The sequence below is a fragment of the Engystomops pustulosus genome, chromosome 5, assembly GCF_040894005.1.
Source record: "Engystomops pustulosus chromosome 5, aEngPut4.maternal, whole genome shotgun sequence".
Taxonomy (NCBI): domain Eukaryota; kingdom Metazoa; phylum Chordata; class Amphibia; order Anura; family Leptodactylidae; genus Engystomops; species Engystomops pustulosus.
The window spans coordinates 90,263,561-90,279,640 of record NC_092415.1 but is presented as its reverse complement, the minus strand read 5'-3'; the positions used below and the strand labels follow the sequence as shown (position 1 = coordinate 90,279,640).

The 16,080-nt window shown below is 39.1% G+C and overlaps 1 protein-coding gene across 4 annotated transcripts in view; it reads left to right on the top strand.

Moving 5' to 3' along the window:
- ATXN1 (ataxin 1) overlaps positions 1–16,080 on the top strand; it is a 212,947-nt gene that overhangs the window by 127,045 nt on the left and 69,822 nt on the right. For all 4 annotated transcript variants that reach the window (XM_072152640.1, XM_072152642.1, XM_072152641.1 and 1 more), the window contains one exon: positions 5,132–5,189. The gene's annotated coding sequence lies outside the window, so the exon portion shown is untranslated. The remainder of the gene's footprint in view (positions 1–5,131; positions 5,190–16,080) is intronic.

The following is a 16,080-nucleotide window of genomic DNA, read 5'->3' as shown; positions in this document are numbered from 1 at the left end:
GACAATGAGTTCACTGTACTCAAATGGCCTCCACAGTCACCAGATCTCAATCCAATAGAGCATCTTTGGGATGTGGTGGAACGGGAGATTCGCATCATGGATGTGCAGCCGACAAATCTGCGCCAACTGTGTGATGCCATCAAGTCAAAATGGACCAAAATCTCTGAGGAATGCTTCCAGCACCTTGTTGAATCTATGCCACGAAGAATTGAGGCAGTTCTGAAGGCAAAAGGGGGTCTAACCCGTTACTAGCATGGTGTACCTAATAAAGTGGCCGGTGAGTGTATGTCTTCCAGTTATTGATATTTTTATTAATTTATTAATTAGAAGTATTTATAACCACAACTTGTGTGGCAAAATCCACAGCTTGATTTTTTGTCAAGTGTGGACCAAGCCTTATTGTTGGACTTGGGTTCCTTGGGCCCACAAGATGAAGCAATCCCTTTATCAACAAGCCTGTGTTGCTGGACTTCTGGGTTTAAACATAGTATAATTGTCATACATATTCAATGCAGACTCCACCGTTCTTGCACAGATTTTTGGAACCCTTTCTGTCTGAATATCTGCAGACTATTTACAATAAAACCAACGTACTTGTATATGTAACTATATCAGATACCTGTAGATGTAGTAGGGAGTATGCAAAACTGGGATATTTATGATAGTCGGTATAAGGGAGTAGAGTAGAAGTTGACTTAACCAATATGAATTAAAAGCAGTGAGCCAGTTATCATAAGTAGTAGCCTTCATAAATACTCTCCATAACATTTTCTGTGCTCTTTCATTCAGAGACCACATAAGGCTGTGTCTATACATTATTCTATGAGCAATGCCCGTAGCAGCAGGGAATTTGATTTTTATGTTGTCCTTTTATTACCCAAATTGCAGCCATTCCAACATGTTGTGATTTCAGTAATACAGCTATATTAGGGAACTGCTGATGATGCCATTACATAACATTTCACAACTGTGTTTTGCAAAAAAAAAAGGAGATAATTCCCCTTCTTTTCATCTGAACATTTTATCAGATCTTATAACATACAGGAATTTAGGGACTTTCCACCTAAAGAAGGACTCTTGGGTGGTAAGTGTGATACTCATTATTTTTTAACAGGCTTCCTGCAGAACAATGCACATTTGTAAATTACTTCCTAGTATATATATCCATCTACAATTCTGGGTGTACAGAATCTACAATCCTTAAAACTTTAAGAATCTCAAATATGTGAACATATGCAACAAATCATTGGAGAGTGCAGACCTCTGAAGTGGCAGCAGTGATTATACGTCAATAATTTTAACTGTACAGTGTGACTGAAATCTAAAAACAGCTTACATCACGAAATTGACAAATAAATGTTTGTGAAAATATTGCATGTCTTGCATGGCACAAAGGATACCTACCATTCAATCCCTGAATGCAGATCTGTATAATAATACTTGACTATCTACTTGGGGCTAATGAATCAGCAATACTGATAGACTGAGAGTACACTGTTTCTCTTTTGTTGGGTTTATTTTATTGAAAGTTGGATGTATTTCTTTTTCCAGCTTTGTTTTTATTTGATATATTTAGTAGCTTTTATCCCGTAAGATGTGCCTAGGTTTTCCCATGGCAGTGTCTTTTATGTTCCACTACCGTTCCGTTGTCTGTGCTGTAGCCGTAGGATGATATGACTGTGAACTATGGCTGTGAACTCTTTCTATACATTTGTGTTTTATCTCTGGGTGAGAAGAGGATCTTGTTTCATGCTATATACTGCAAAATTTTCCACAGAGAAGAACAGAGCAACAACTAATAATTGGGGTCTTTGTTCTGAGAAGATTCACCAGGGCTTTTAATGTGAAAAATGCCCTTTAATGCTGTATGTGCCTGTAGAGATGTAACCCGATTCTGAAGTACAAAGGGATGCTCCTGAACTGCAGAGTCCTCCTTATCGATCGGTGATATAACTGGCCTGTTGTATGAGATGATGTAATGCTCATCAAGTTACTAAGAAAGTGACCTTGATGGAGATCGAATGGCTGTGCGGCAGAGGTGGATGAATGCTAACTAAGTTACCTTGTTTCTTGCTAAATTGCTTATATCCTAATCAGGCTTAAACTAATTAGAGGGGATATCTATTCGTGAAACTGAAGCTTCTAAATACATGCAACTAAAAGCTTGGTGCATTCAACAGCAATTCACACCATGGCTTTTTTTCATTGAGTGATCATTTCATTTCCTGTTCTGGAAAATACTCCTACTCAAGACTACATTTCAGAAAAGAAATCTTGTGCAGAGGATATGTGGTGCAAGACTACATTCCTTGTCATGGTTGCCAAGTTTTCCCCATCTCTAGGGACAGACCCAGGTTTTCTGGAAATTGCTGCTCCTGGGATCTCCCCGTGTCCTTAGTGTATGGTATTATGACCTCTAAATCTATTAGTTAACCATTTCTTTCTAGGTAATTTTTAGTTCATTAGCACAGAATTTCCCACAATAGACTTACATGCAAAGCAATAACTCAGGAACAATGTAATCCTGAAATATTTATACTATTCAATGCCAGATATAAAGCATACACTATACTGCAAAAGCAACCACTGATATAAATGACCTATCAAATATGAATAAACATGTATAATATACATAGACATATGTTATTAGCGGGGTCCATTAGCAAGTATCTCAATTCCAACATTGCAGTAGGCGGGTGTTTAATATAACTCTGCACTTTATTTCCTATATGAGGAATGTGTACTATGAGCAATAGTTAAAATATGTCGAGTTTTCAACGTAAGACAAAACAAAAACATTTACAGGCAAAAATAGAAACTGTTTTGGTGGAAATTCTTACCGCTGGGTGACTGGCAGCATTGCTGCATGAACGGTAATTGTTCTAGAAAATTACTCTGAAATGTTACAATCTATGTAAGTAGCATTTGTAGTATCAGTGATGAACTTAAGTATCAGTTATGTACTTCAATGTTATGCTTTATTTTCATCAAATATTAGCATTATACCTTATAGACCCGTAACCTGTAGTAATTAAAGGGACTAAAAGAGGTATTCTCAATGGTATGACAGATTCCCTTTGCGCGAGTCCCCTATAGTAATAAATTAGTAGTATGCACACATGGTCATTCAATTCAGTCCTGTGGAACAGCTGTAATTTACCATCCATGCCAGTTCCTTAAAAGTAGATGGAGCATTGGGGATTCATGCATACATCTGCTCCACTGAAATGAGGTTGCCTAAAGAGGTTGGCCAATAATTTTCTGTCAAATTATTTGTTGACAAACCCTTTAAACAGGTCCTCTCATCACCTTCATCAACCCTTATTCTTTGCATCCTTTGATTCCACTGATTCTGGCATATTTTCTTATCTTGTCTCTAGCACCCTCTGGTCCCAAGCAATGCATGCAAAATATTTCCATCTCTCTACTGGCATCCAATCTGACTGTAGCAATCCTAATTAACCTAGATTCTGGGTAGTTTCAGTGTGAAGAATGCTAAGTACATTCTCTTCTATCATATGGGTTGTCCTGACACTGTCCATCTGCCAGTGATTGAAGAAAATATTGACATTTATTGGTTGGTGGGAACTACAGAGGAAATTTCAACAATGGTGGAATCAGTGGGGCAGGGCCTATTAAGAGATGATGGAGCCCTTCTTTAAGGACACTGTTCTCTTACTAAGGTATTGTAGCTGTTGGATCCCTATTCTGTTCAGCTTAACACTTAGCATATCCTCCTATATGTATCCTGCTGCCTAATGTGCCATATGCTGTTTTTTTTCAACATTATTAAAAAAAAGTAACAAGGTCCACTTTTGCCCATCCCACATGAGTGTTGTTAATTTCTGAAATCACTAGTGTGTATGAGGCCTAAGGCCCTAACATTGGAAGCTCCGGCCTCTTGGTTATTATTAGTAGTATTCACCAGGGCAGCGGTGCTGCTGTACAGTTATACGCCTGGAGTAAAATTGTGCTGTTATCATTGACCATGTAGTAAGTGCACTGGGGGGAAGATAATCACAATGCCTGGTGGCTCACTGTACTACCATGCAATGCAGATATTTATAATACATAAAGCCCACACAAAACCAACATATTTAGCACTAAATTGGATTAGTGTATGGGCACATTTGATGGGCTATTGTATTGATTGGTTTTTGAATGAATTTCACTCTAGTGTAAAGACCATAGTTTTAACATATCTAAAGTTTTAGGTGATAAAGGGAAAAGACTCCAGTAAATGGGGTTAATAGAGACATCTTGGGTGATTTGGGGGGGGGGGGGGTACCTGCCTTCTGTACTGTGGGTTGTACCTAGGTTTATTTACTGAGTCAAAATATCCACTATAATAGTATAATTCTATATTGCTTTTTTAAGACTGCTTTTTTCTTAATAAAAAATGTTTAAGGGAGTCTGTCATGTTAAATATCAATGAGCGTAATGTTATAAAGAGGATTGTGAGTACGTTTTGAGGGTATTCATTATTATTTGTTATTTATTGAAGCAAATGTTTTGTTTCTATCCTGAGGTCTCCAATTGGTGGTCTTATTGAAATACTGACAGCCAATCACTGATTAGATCCATCCACTGGGCTTCTAAGCAAAAACAAATTAGTTATGTCAAAATGTCACAAGTTATAGATTATTTTACTACATAACTGTATATCAATATGCTGAACTCCCCATGCTCTATAACATGCTGCTAGTAGTTCAGGCCTTTCTGTGACTTTATGTTCAGGCTCTTTTAAGCCTACATTTTGTTAGCAAGCATGAAGTTTGTATAAATACAGCTTTTATGAAATGTTCTTTGTCCGAATCCGCAGTCTTTTGGTAAAAAATGTTGAGCCTGAGAACCGACATGTATAAGAAAATGCCTCTGTAGTAATTGTATCAGATACTTTACATTGTGTAAAAGCCACTGGTTAGGTCCAGAAGATCTGACAATCAGCATGACTTTCAGTATAAGCCATCCTTATAAAATGGCCACCAATTAAACTGCTGCTGTATCTTCTAGTACTACCTTAGTTGTTAGAGGACCATAATTATTTCCATTCTCAGCATGTAAGTGTCAGAAATCTTTAGCCGTATTAAAATGTTGTAAATGCGTCTCATGAAGTTATGTTTTGTTTCAGTTTAATGAAGAAGCTGGAACTTCCTCTATTTGAAATACAGAAACAGATCCTTCAGTAGGTAAGAGTTCATCATAGATCGATACAAATTTTCAGAATTAGGAACATTACTGTGAACACGCTAATTCATGTCCTCATTTAGATGTATAATAAACTATGCTGTTTTCATGGCATACTCATGGCTTCAGTAAGGAAAAGGTGCAAGTGAAGAAAAGACTCTGATGGACACGCACAACACATTTCTACTTCGGACGAAGTCAGTTTTTATATGCACACTAACATAGCGAGTATCACAGGAAAGGGGTGCATCAAACACAGGAAATATAAAGCAATAGGAGAAGATAAAAGTAAATCAACATAATAGACAGGAAGTGGATACAACAAACACAGGAAATGGAAAGCAACTGTTTTCCATTTCCTGTGTTTGTTGTATACCCTTCATGTCTACTATGTTGATTGACATTTGTCTCCTCCTATTGCTTTCCATTTCCTGTGTTTTTGTATCGCCTTCCTGCGATCCCTACTTTGTTTGTGCACATTTAAAAAACTGTCTTCCAACGTTGTATGTTATTGGCACCTGATGAAGGCTCCTGTATAAAGCAGAAACACATTGGGGCACATTTAGTTAGCCGTCCGCTGTAGTTCACCGAAAGTGCATTGTCCAATGATAATGCACTGTGCTGTGGCCCACTAAGAATGTGCTCCTTATATCTTGCATGTGTTGCTTCTCCGCTCAGGTCCAACAGAGTTCACAATCTTTTTACTGGTGCATTTAAGTGCTTGGGCTTGCGACACAATATGAAAGTTAAATCCCAAGCTCAGCCTGAATTAGTCGGATCATCTGACGGCACGCCCCCTATTTGTGCCACATGGAAGCCAGTGCAGCTGCGCCACAAAAGGATTGCGTGCCCCACAATACCTGCATAGACACCGAAGATAATTATCGAAGACGAAATTCTGAGCAGCACCATGTCCATTGGAGTCTTTACTTCACCTAAACCTCTTCCTCCATGTTCACACAGATACTATTGCTGGCTTTGTGTTCCATGCACTCCAGACATCATGGGTGATGCTCCATTTAATATTGAACAAGATGAGCCTCCATTTACTTTACCCGCACCCATCTATTGATTATGTGCCACCCACGCTTGAATCTCTTCTTTCCTTTACTATTCATTTCCCAGTATGTTTTAGCCTTTACAGGTGACATTGCACATTGCCTTTACAGTTTTTGTGAAATAGATCTAAAAAGTGGCAAACTATGCTTGAACACCCCATGACTTATCCTCATTTAAGAAACACATTTCTATGGTTTTCCTTTGGAGTTTAATTATGAGATATATGTTTATGCTACAGACTTTCCATAGTATCCGAATTGGCATGCAGATAATCAGCATAGATGCTATTAATATAATTAAAAAAAAATAAAAGCTGAAGACAACTGGGGCTGGCATTCATTTATCACTTTACAATGCCATACTTCTATTTTAAATTTGTATTACAGAAACCTCTTCAAGAAAATTCTTATTTTGGGCAAGTGTAACTAAAAGTCTGCCAAGCACGTTGCCCACTTCTTCCTAAACATAGGAAACACCCTCATTTTTGGATAACAGTAAAACCCCAGTACCATTCTAACTGACTTCTTCTTGGAATAACTTCCTACATTAGCTTAAACTTTTATGTTTGCTTTTATAGAAATATTGCTTAGTTTCATATAACCGTAGACTGAGTAGGTGAAAGAATATGGTTGTGTTTCGAGAAAGTTTGTGAAGTGCCAATAAAAGAGCAATGTGATCTGAATGGGATAACAAATCATCAGAAGCATTCATTATTCCTGACACTAGATTTGGAAGAACAATATCATAAAGCTGGCTATAGGTGATAGTTTAAAATCAGTATTACAAATATAACTTTGGGACCCTACATTTCTTTCGAAGCAAGTTAGATCACCAAAGTGACAAATAGAGGCCGAAATGTAGTACACAACCATATGCAGCAAGTATGCAACATGTATTTTAAATGTTCCCATAGACTTCTATGGGGCATATGAAACAGAAATACTGGAGAAAATAGATATATAATTTTTTACATCTCACTTATGTTATGGTACGGTGGACAATGCAGCCATGTAAATAGATTGCCATATTACCAATTGAAATGAATAACGTTACAGTATGGGTAGCATATGGTCGTTTTCATACGTTCATGTGAAAGGGGCCTAAGCAGAATTTTTAAATGAAATATATTAGAAAAATGTTCACAACACTCACCCCGACACAATATCAAAAATCATCCGATATTTATGTAGACTTTACACTTTAAGATATTTATGTAAAGATAAAATTCAATTTATTTCATTGTATGCTGTAGTGTGCTGCTATCCTCCCCACTTTCCTATGTAGAGGTAAATATTAGGCCGGCAATATATGACTGCTAATAGTTCCTTAATACAAGGTTCACAGGCTCTCAGATTGCTATCACAGTTTCTGCTAGGCCCCGGAAATTAATGACCAATCACTATACACAAAGCTTAGTATTAGTTAAACAATTGCCTGAGGATTTTTTGCTGGTTCTTTCTGTGTATAAGACAGTTGAAAGTTTGAGGTTTCTATTTTATTTCATCCGGATGTATGTAAAGAGCAGTCAGGGGCCATATTTTGTCTTTCCAATCTAATTAGCTCTGTAATTACATTTTATATAGTGATATATTTTGTGATACTAAATTGCCCGCCTGGGGGATTTTGAAGTGTGAACATTTCTACACAATGTAAAGGCTGGAATGAAAGGCAGGATCTGATGCTGCAATCAGTTGTGTAAGTCACAGAACATCCAGACATGGACATTTAAAGTGTAACCAAATCAATGTGTAAATGAGTCATGCAGGTTATAAGAGTAAACTTTGCAGTAAACTTTAACAGTTTCTCTGTTCTTCTTCTTCCCTGCCTTTCTTCTTGCTTTTAGCCATTTCTGTTAATCAGCTTTTCTCTATGAACTCACATTGACAGCAAAAAGACTAGATGAAGGTTTCTAATGAGTTAAAGAACATCTACTATCAGATTTACTGATGGTAGACTGCCCAAACTTACCTGCTCATTATGTCTGCCAAAGGATGGCACAGTTTTTCTTAAATGGGTATTCCGGAAATATGAATGTCTGATACAAAAGCCCATGATGCTATAAATAAATGAATATACCGTATATATATACTCGGGTAAAGGCCGAGTTTTTCAGCACAAAATATGTGCTGAAAAACCTCACCTCGCTTATACACGAGTTAGTAAAAAAAACAACTTAATACTCACCCTCCGGTGTCCCCGATGTTCGTTGCGGCTCCCGACCCCGCCGCGGCTCCCGGCGGCTCCCTGTGCCTCCTCTTTTATCTACTATCCTCTCTTTTCTCTAGCTGGCAGAGTCACGTCCATGCAATCTGCCGGGCGTCGCACACTATGATGCGGCAGGGACAGCGCCGCATCGTAGTGTGCGACGGCCAGCAGATAGCATGGATACGACTCTGCCGGCTAGAGAAGAGAGAAAATAGAATACAGAAGAAGTCGCAGGGAGCCGCAACGGGGATCGGGAGCCGCAACGAACATTGGGGACACCAGAGGGTGAGTATTAAGTTAAATTATTTTATCTTTTTGGCAAACTACTGGGGGCTGGCTGTATACTACATGGGGGCTGGCTGTATATTACATGGGGCAGGCTGTATACTACATGGGGCAGGCTGTATACTATATGGGGGCTGGCTGTATTCTACATGGGGCAGGTTGTAAACTACATGGGGCAGGCTGTATGCTAAATGGGGCAGGCTGTATACTACATGGGGGCAGGCTGTATACTACATGGGGGCAGGCTGTATACTACATGGGGCCCGCTGTATACTACATGGAGGCAGGCTCTATGCTACATGGGGCAGGCTCTATGCTACATGGGGCAGGCTGTATGCTACATGGGGCTGGCTGTATGCTACATGGGGGCAGGCTGTATACTATATGGGGGCTGGCTGTATGCTACATGGGGCAGGCTGTATGCTACATGGGGCAGGCTGTATGCTACATGGGGCAGGTTGTATGCTACATGGGGCAGGCTGTATGCTACATGGGGTCAGGCTGTATGCTACATGGGGTCAGGCTGTATACTACATGGAGGCAGGCTGTATACTACATTGGGGCAGGCTGTATGCTACATGGGGGCAGGCTGTATGCTACATGGGGCTGGATGTATACAACATGGGTGCAGGCTGTATACTACATGGGGCAGGCTGTATGCTACGTGGGGCAGGCTACATAATATCTGGGGCAGGCTGTATGCTATGTGGGGCAGGCGTTATACTACATGGGGCAGGCTATATAATAATACATGGGGCAGGCTATATAATACATGGGGCAGGCTGTATGCTACATGGGGCAGGCTGTATACTACATAGGGCAGGCTGTATGCTACATGGGGCAGGCTGTATGCTACATGGGTGCAGGCTGTATACAACATGGGTGCAGGCTGTATACTACATGGGGCTGGCTGTATTCTACGTGGGGCAGGCAATATAATACATGGGGAAGGCTGTATGCTATGTGGGGCAGGCTGTATACTACATGGGGCAAGCTGTATACTACATGGGGGCAGGCTGTATACTACATGGGGCAGGCTGTATGCTACATGCGGCAGGCTGTATGCTACATGGGGCAGGCTGTATGCTACATGGGGCTGGCTGTATACAACATGGGTGCAGGCTGTATACTACATGGGGCAGGCTGTATACTATATGGGGGCAGGCTGTATACTACATGGAGGCAGGCTGTATACTACATGGGGGCAGGCTGTATGCTACATGGGGCTGGATGTATACAACATGCGTGCAGGCTGTATGCTACATGGGGCAGGCTGTATGCTACATGGGGGAGGCAGTATGCTATATGGGGGAAGGCTGTATACTACATGAAGGCAGGCTGTATACTACATGGGGGCAGGCTGTATGCTACATGGGGCTGGATGTATACAACATGGGTGCAGGCTGTATACTACATGGGGCAGGCTGTATACTATATGGGGGCAGGCTGTATACTACATGGAGGCAGGCTGTATACTACATGGAGGCAGGCTGTATGCTACATGGGGCTGGATGTATACAACATGCGTGCAGGCTGTATGCTACATGGGGGAGGCAGTATGCTACATGGGGCTGGATGTATACAACATGGGTGCAGGCTGTATGCTACATGGGGCAGGCTGTATGCTACATGGGGGCAGGTTGTATGCCACATAGGGGCTGGCTGTATACAACATGGGTGCAGGCTGTATACTACATGGGGCAGGCTGTATGCTATGGGGGGGCAGGCTGTATGCTATGTGGGGCAGGCTGTATACTACATGGGGCAGGCTGTATGCTACATGGGGCAGGCTTATACTCAAGTATATACGGTAACTAAACTCGATGTCATTAGTCACAAATTACAGTTTAAATAGTTTGATTTTATGTTTCACAAAATATTATTGCCTCTCTAAGTAGGCACAGTTATCACAAAGATGGCCGCCACTGGAAACTGCAAGTCCCTTCATCCTCTCAGTAACTCCTCCTCCCTCTTATTCTCTGCTCCCAGTGATGATGTAACAGACTTTCCTGCTCTGTTACCATAGTAATGATGTGTAACTGCCATCATGGCACATCACCACAACACTGGTCATACTGGACGCACTGAAACCAACCGACTACAGCCAAACATAGTGAAGATCACATGACCTGCCCAGGCAGGTGCAGGACATGTGATGTGGACATGTGACCAGCAGCCATCTTCTGTCAATAAGTCTTCTCCATGCGGAGGAAATCAACGGACTGATTAAAGGGCCAGTAGTATTTTAATTCTTCCTTACAGTGTATGTCAGCAGCATTTTTCTGCAAAGGGGAGCAAAATTTTAAATAACTAATTACATATTAGCTTATTATTATTAGCTTAAGGACCCATTTGTATGTGAATTATGCTGATTCCTGGAATACCCCTTTAAGTCTGTGAACAGTCAGATTCTTCTAAAAAAACATAAATATATGTGCTCTGCCCTACATCACTGGAGATTGTGACATCACCGGCTGTATATTTGTATTTATTACTTATTGTCTGGTCTAGGATCAATACTAGAATTATTGGCTGGTCTGGGATCTGTAAAAGTATTTATTGCCTAGTCTGGAGTATATTATTATTTGTTCTGTGGTTTGGGTTCTGTATTATTTACCATCTGACATTTCTGATGTGGTATTTAGGCTGACCTGCAGTATTTAACTCCTTACAACACCATGAGGTTGGGGCAGTAGTGGATTATAATATAGGAGGCCCATGGCTATCCAACTCACCCACCAAATTTTATAATTTTATAATTTTCACCCATTAAATCCTTGCAAACCTGTTCCTGCTCTCAATAGACATGTATGCAGGAGCCATTTCAGAATCTTTAATGGTCCTCTAAACATCATGATATTGCTGATTGAAAACAGACAGAAGGGACACATCGTCAATTCCTCACAGAGCTGGATTCAAGTAACATGTGTTCTAGTTTGGGCTATAATATTCACACAGCCCAGGGCCCATGGAAGTCTGTGTTGGGGAACATCATGATGTGCAGGTATTCAGCACACCGTGACATTTCCCAAAGTCATGGAGATCAAATCTGTTGCCTGTAAGATTCTGTCTGTATGTGACAAATTGGCCTCTGCTGTAACAGCTAGCATTGCGATAGTCGCAATCCTAGCTGTATAATGTTTTAGAGAATATATAGGGCTTCCTCATCTGCCGCTCTATGATTCAAGTCCCCTAAATGAGCAAATATATTATAAAACTTCCATATATAATACAAAAAAGTGAAAATCCCCACGCAAATCACACATATAAGGTATTACCAAATGCATAACAATCCGTACAATAAAATAAAATCATTACTAAACCTGTAAAGTAAACACCATAAATAAAATAATAAAAAACACAACCTCTAAACCGCTGATATTTGCACAAGCAAACAAAATAAGGGATTGAAAAGTCCCATTTACCCCTCAATGATACCAATAAAAAGTACAACTCATCCCGCAAAAGATAAGCCCTTAACAGCTTAAACAACAAAAAAATATAAATGTAATAGCTCTTAGAAGTCAGCAATACAAAAACAAGTGATTTTTCTTTCCAAATGTGTTCTGATTCTGCAAAATTAGTCAAATATAAAAGCTATGTAAATGGGTTATCAATGTAATTGTACCGACACATATAACATAAGTCACATTATTTATGCTGTACTTTGTATGAAACAAAAAAGGTAAACATTAATTTTAGAAGAAGTTTTTTTGCATACCCACCACAAACATTAATAAAATGTAATCTATGAGGCAGTGCTACTCCAAATTAAAACTGTTACTGTATTCCTTTAGGGGTTTGGTTTCCAAAATGGGGTCACTTTTTAGTTGTTTCCCTTGTTATAATATATTATAGCCTCAGCAAATGCCACACAGCATCTAAAATTTGTGGGGGTCCCATCACTGAGACCTCCACCAATCAGCAAGGTAGGCACTATCCTGTGGATAGGGCCTAACATGCTATGATTGGACAACCCCTTTAATGTTAAAATCAACAGTGTCCTTAAGGGGTTGATTGTGCTGTAATTTTGCACAGCACTGTAGTATTGGTGCTCCAGGGGTGGAATTTTGTGTTGCCCTTGTTTATTGTTTCTGGGGTACTATTTTGTATTCTACTGTAGTACTAGGTGCCTTTTTGGCAGTGGCTACAAATGTGCCCAGAAAAAAAGGATGTACACCTCTGTTCTAGTTTCTGTTTGAAAGGGCTTTCATTCCCTCCAAGATGTGAATTGTCTCTTTGTGGTATGATTCTTATCCAGCAGAGAGCAGCTGCTTATTTTCCACTACAGGCAATTGACAGAAACAGGGTGAGAAACACATTCTAACTCCTCATTACTCAGCGGGAATATCTGGACGGATCCAGCTATCCACACCTTTTAACATGACCCCTTTCTTAGAGTACCAAATATTCTGCTCCCAAATCACTCACATACTGTAACACATTTTCTGTTAACATTTATTTCTATTTACCGTATGTATGTTTTCTAATTGAATTGTACAGATTGTACACCTGAAAATACAGACATTTAATGGATCTACATTTCCTTTGGAGATGTTGTATCGATGATTATTCTCTAAAATGATATAGCTATTTAAATGAGGGCAAAAGCTTGAAATTGATGAGAATCTTGATGTATTAAACTTTTATTATATTCAAAAAAATTGAAATTGAAAATTGATTCCATATATCAGAAACATAGGGGGGAATTAATTATGACTGGCGTTTTGAATGCCAGTCTAAAAATTTCCCTTGCTGGTGGTCCAGCGCCCATAGCTACTAGGAGAATCTGGCCTCTTAGTTTGCTAGATCAGGTCTGAAATGGCCTGATTGTTTTGCTATAGTCTCCTCCACTTTTGTATTACAATAATAAATCAGGCCTCTGCCCTTTCCCTGCGCCGACATGCCCAAAGTGGCGTACAAGTTGGTGAAATGGGGAAACTGGCAGAAAGGGGGATATTTATGTGCCTTCTCTGCCAGTCTTCAGGGTTTTTTTATTATAAATATATACAGTATATATTGAACTTATTTTTTTACTAATTTTCAGACTCCCTAGGGTACTTTAACCCTAGGTCGTCTGATTGATCCTACCATATACTACCATACTACAGTATGGCAGTATATAGGGATTTTCCTCATCATTCATTACAATGTACAATTGCACATTGTAATGAATAGGTTAAAACGAGACAGCCTGGGGTCTTTGGGGACCCGAGACTGTAATGGCAACCAATCACTGCCCCCTGATGATGTCACAAATCTAATACAAGATGGCAGCGCACATGCGCCGCCAGGATTTAAATGCCTCCGGCAGCTTTGCCACAGACATTTAAAGGGTTAACACTTGCAATCGGTGTACAATCTTCATAATGTGCTTGAAAGTTTATCTAAACCCTATAGCATGATAATCTAACCACATTGTCCACATACAGAATCTTGTGCATGAGCAAAAACCTGATGCAGTGATAGGAGCAAAAGTAGTAGAAAACTTGAATAGAAAAGGTATGTATATCACGTTAGCATCACTAATTTCAGATCAAAATAAATCCAGACTAAACCTAATTCAAACCCCAAATCCCATGCACTGACCCAGCAATTCATGCTCTTTTACTCTTTGTAACGTTGCTGCTCTCCCCCAGTCTATAAAATGTGCACATACACAATTATTAATTACTCTTTCTTTGTAGATTGTCCAAAACTAAAAGGACCTACACACATACATGTGACCTTATATTAAAGGTCCTCCTACAGGTCTTGTGTGTATCTGGGCCATCACTGTGCAAAGCCTCTTAATGTTTTTTTTTCAGCTATTAGAAAATAGCTGAAAAAAAACATTTATGTCTTAAGCATAAAAATCTTTATGTCTTAAGCATGTTCATCATTAATGGTTAAACCTACTAGTAATAGCTCCTTCATAAATTTATATCAATCAACAATTTCCATAGAGAAACAGACAGCATTTCTGGCAATGCTCAAACTCAAAATCCACATTTGCCTATAGTGCACACTATCTATATCATATTTTTGTTCAATTTTTTACTTTCTTTACCCAAAATAAAGTCCTGCTATGTTATTGGATATTTTAATATTTAGCTAGAACTTGCTGAGGCAGGAGACATAAAGTGCCTCAATGATATACATTTTATAGAATGCATTGGAGAGCTGATGTATTTTTATTTACCTTATGCTTCTATCAATCAACTTAATAGTCTACTTAGGAAAACTAATTAGAAATATATATCCTGATACATTAAAACACAAAGGTTTTTATCTGATCTAAATAATATATCATGGTGAATGTGACCTTGCCTCCAACTATAACAGGTCTATGATTTTTCTTTTAAATGTAGATGTATACGTATGTTTTCAGTAATTGGAAAGAAAATGGCAGCCGAGGTGTCAACAAAAGTATTCGTAATGTAACCTTTGAGATGTGATCTACCGTGCAGAAAATAAAATGTGTCCTCTGTGAACTTCTCTCCAATGCAGACAAGAAATTCCACATTTGCTTTGGAAGACTGTTGGATTCTATTTACAATTCTTTATATAAATGAAAGACTTTGCGATAAAAGTGAATGGCTCCCAATGCCCACACAAGCTTGCCCAGACACAGTATAAATCCAAATCAATAGCTAGATCTTTTGAATCTCAGATGATATCAGTTATGCAGCTGCTCTGAGTAAATTGAAAGGTTCTGCCATAAAATGAATCCTTGCGTTGTACAAACAGCTCCACAAATGCAAGAAGTAACAAACAGTCCCTTTATAGTCTTTTCTTACCCGAAGAACATTACAGAAACTTACATCATAGACAACCATGGTAAACTTTCATGAAGGGAAAAAAACTAAAGAATAGTCTGGATTATAGATTTAAATTGCTTTATAACGCAAACAAAATGAAATATGAAGAGTTTACACCTTTTACTGACAGGTTTTTTTAATAGAATTTTCCCATCTGGTAACCAGTAGACATACAGTACACATATTCACTTTACATGCAGTGTACAGTACACAAGCTCAGTTTACAAGCCGTGTACAGTACACATGTCAATATACAGGACATATATTCAGTTTACATGCAGTGCACAATACATATGTCAATATACAGTATATATATATATATATATATATATATATATATACAGTTTACGTACAGTACACATGTCAGTATACAGTACACATATTCAGTTCACATGCAATTTACAGTACATATATTCAGTTTACATGCAGTGTACAGTACACATGTCAGGATACAGTACATATATTCAGTTTACGCAGAGTATGCATGTCAATAAACAGTACACACATTCAGTTTACATGCAGTGTACAGTACACATATTCAGTG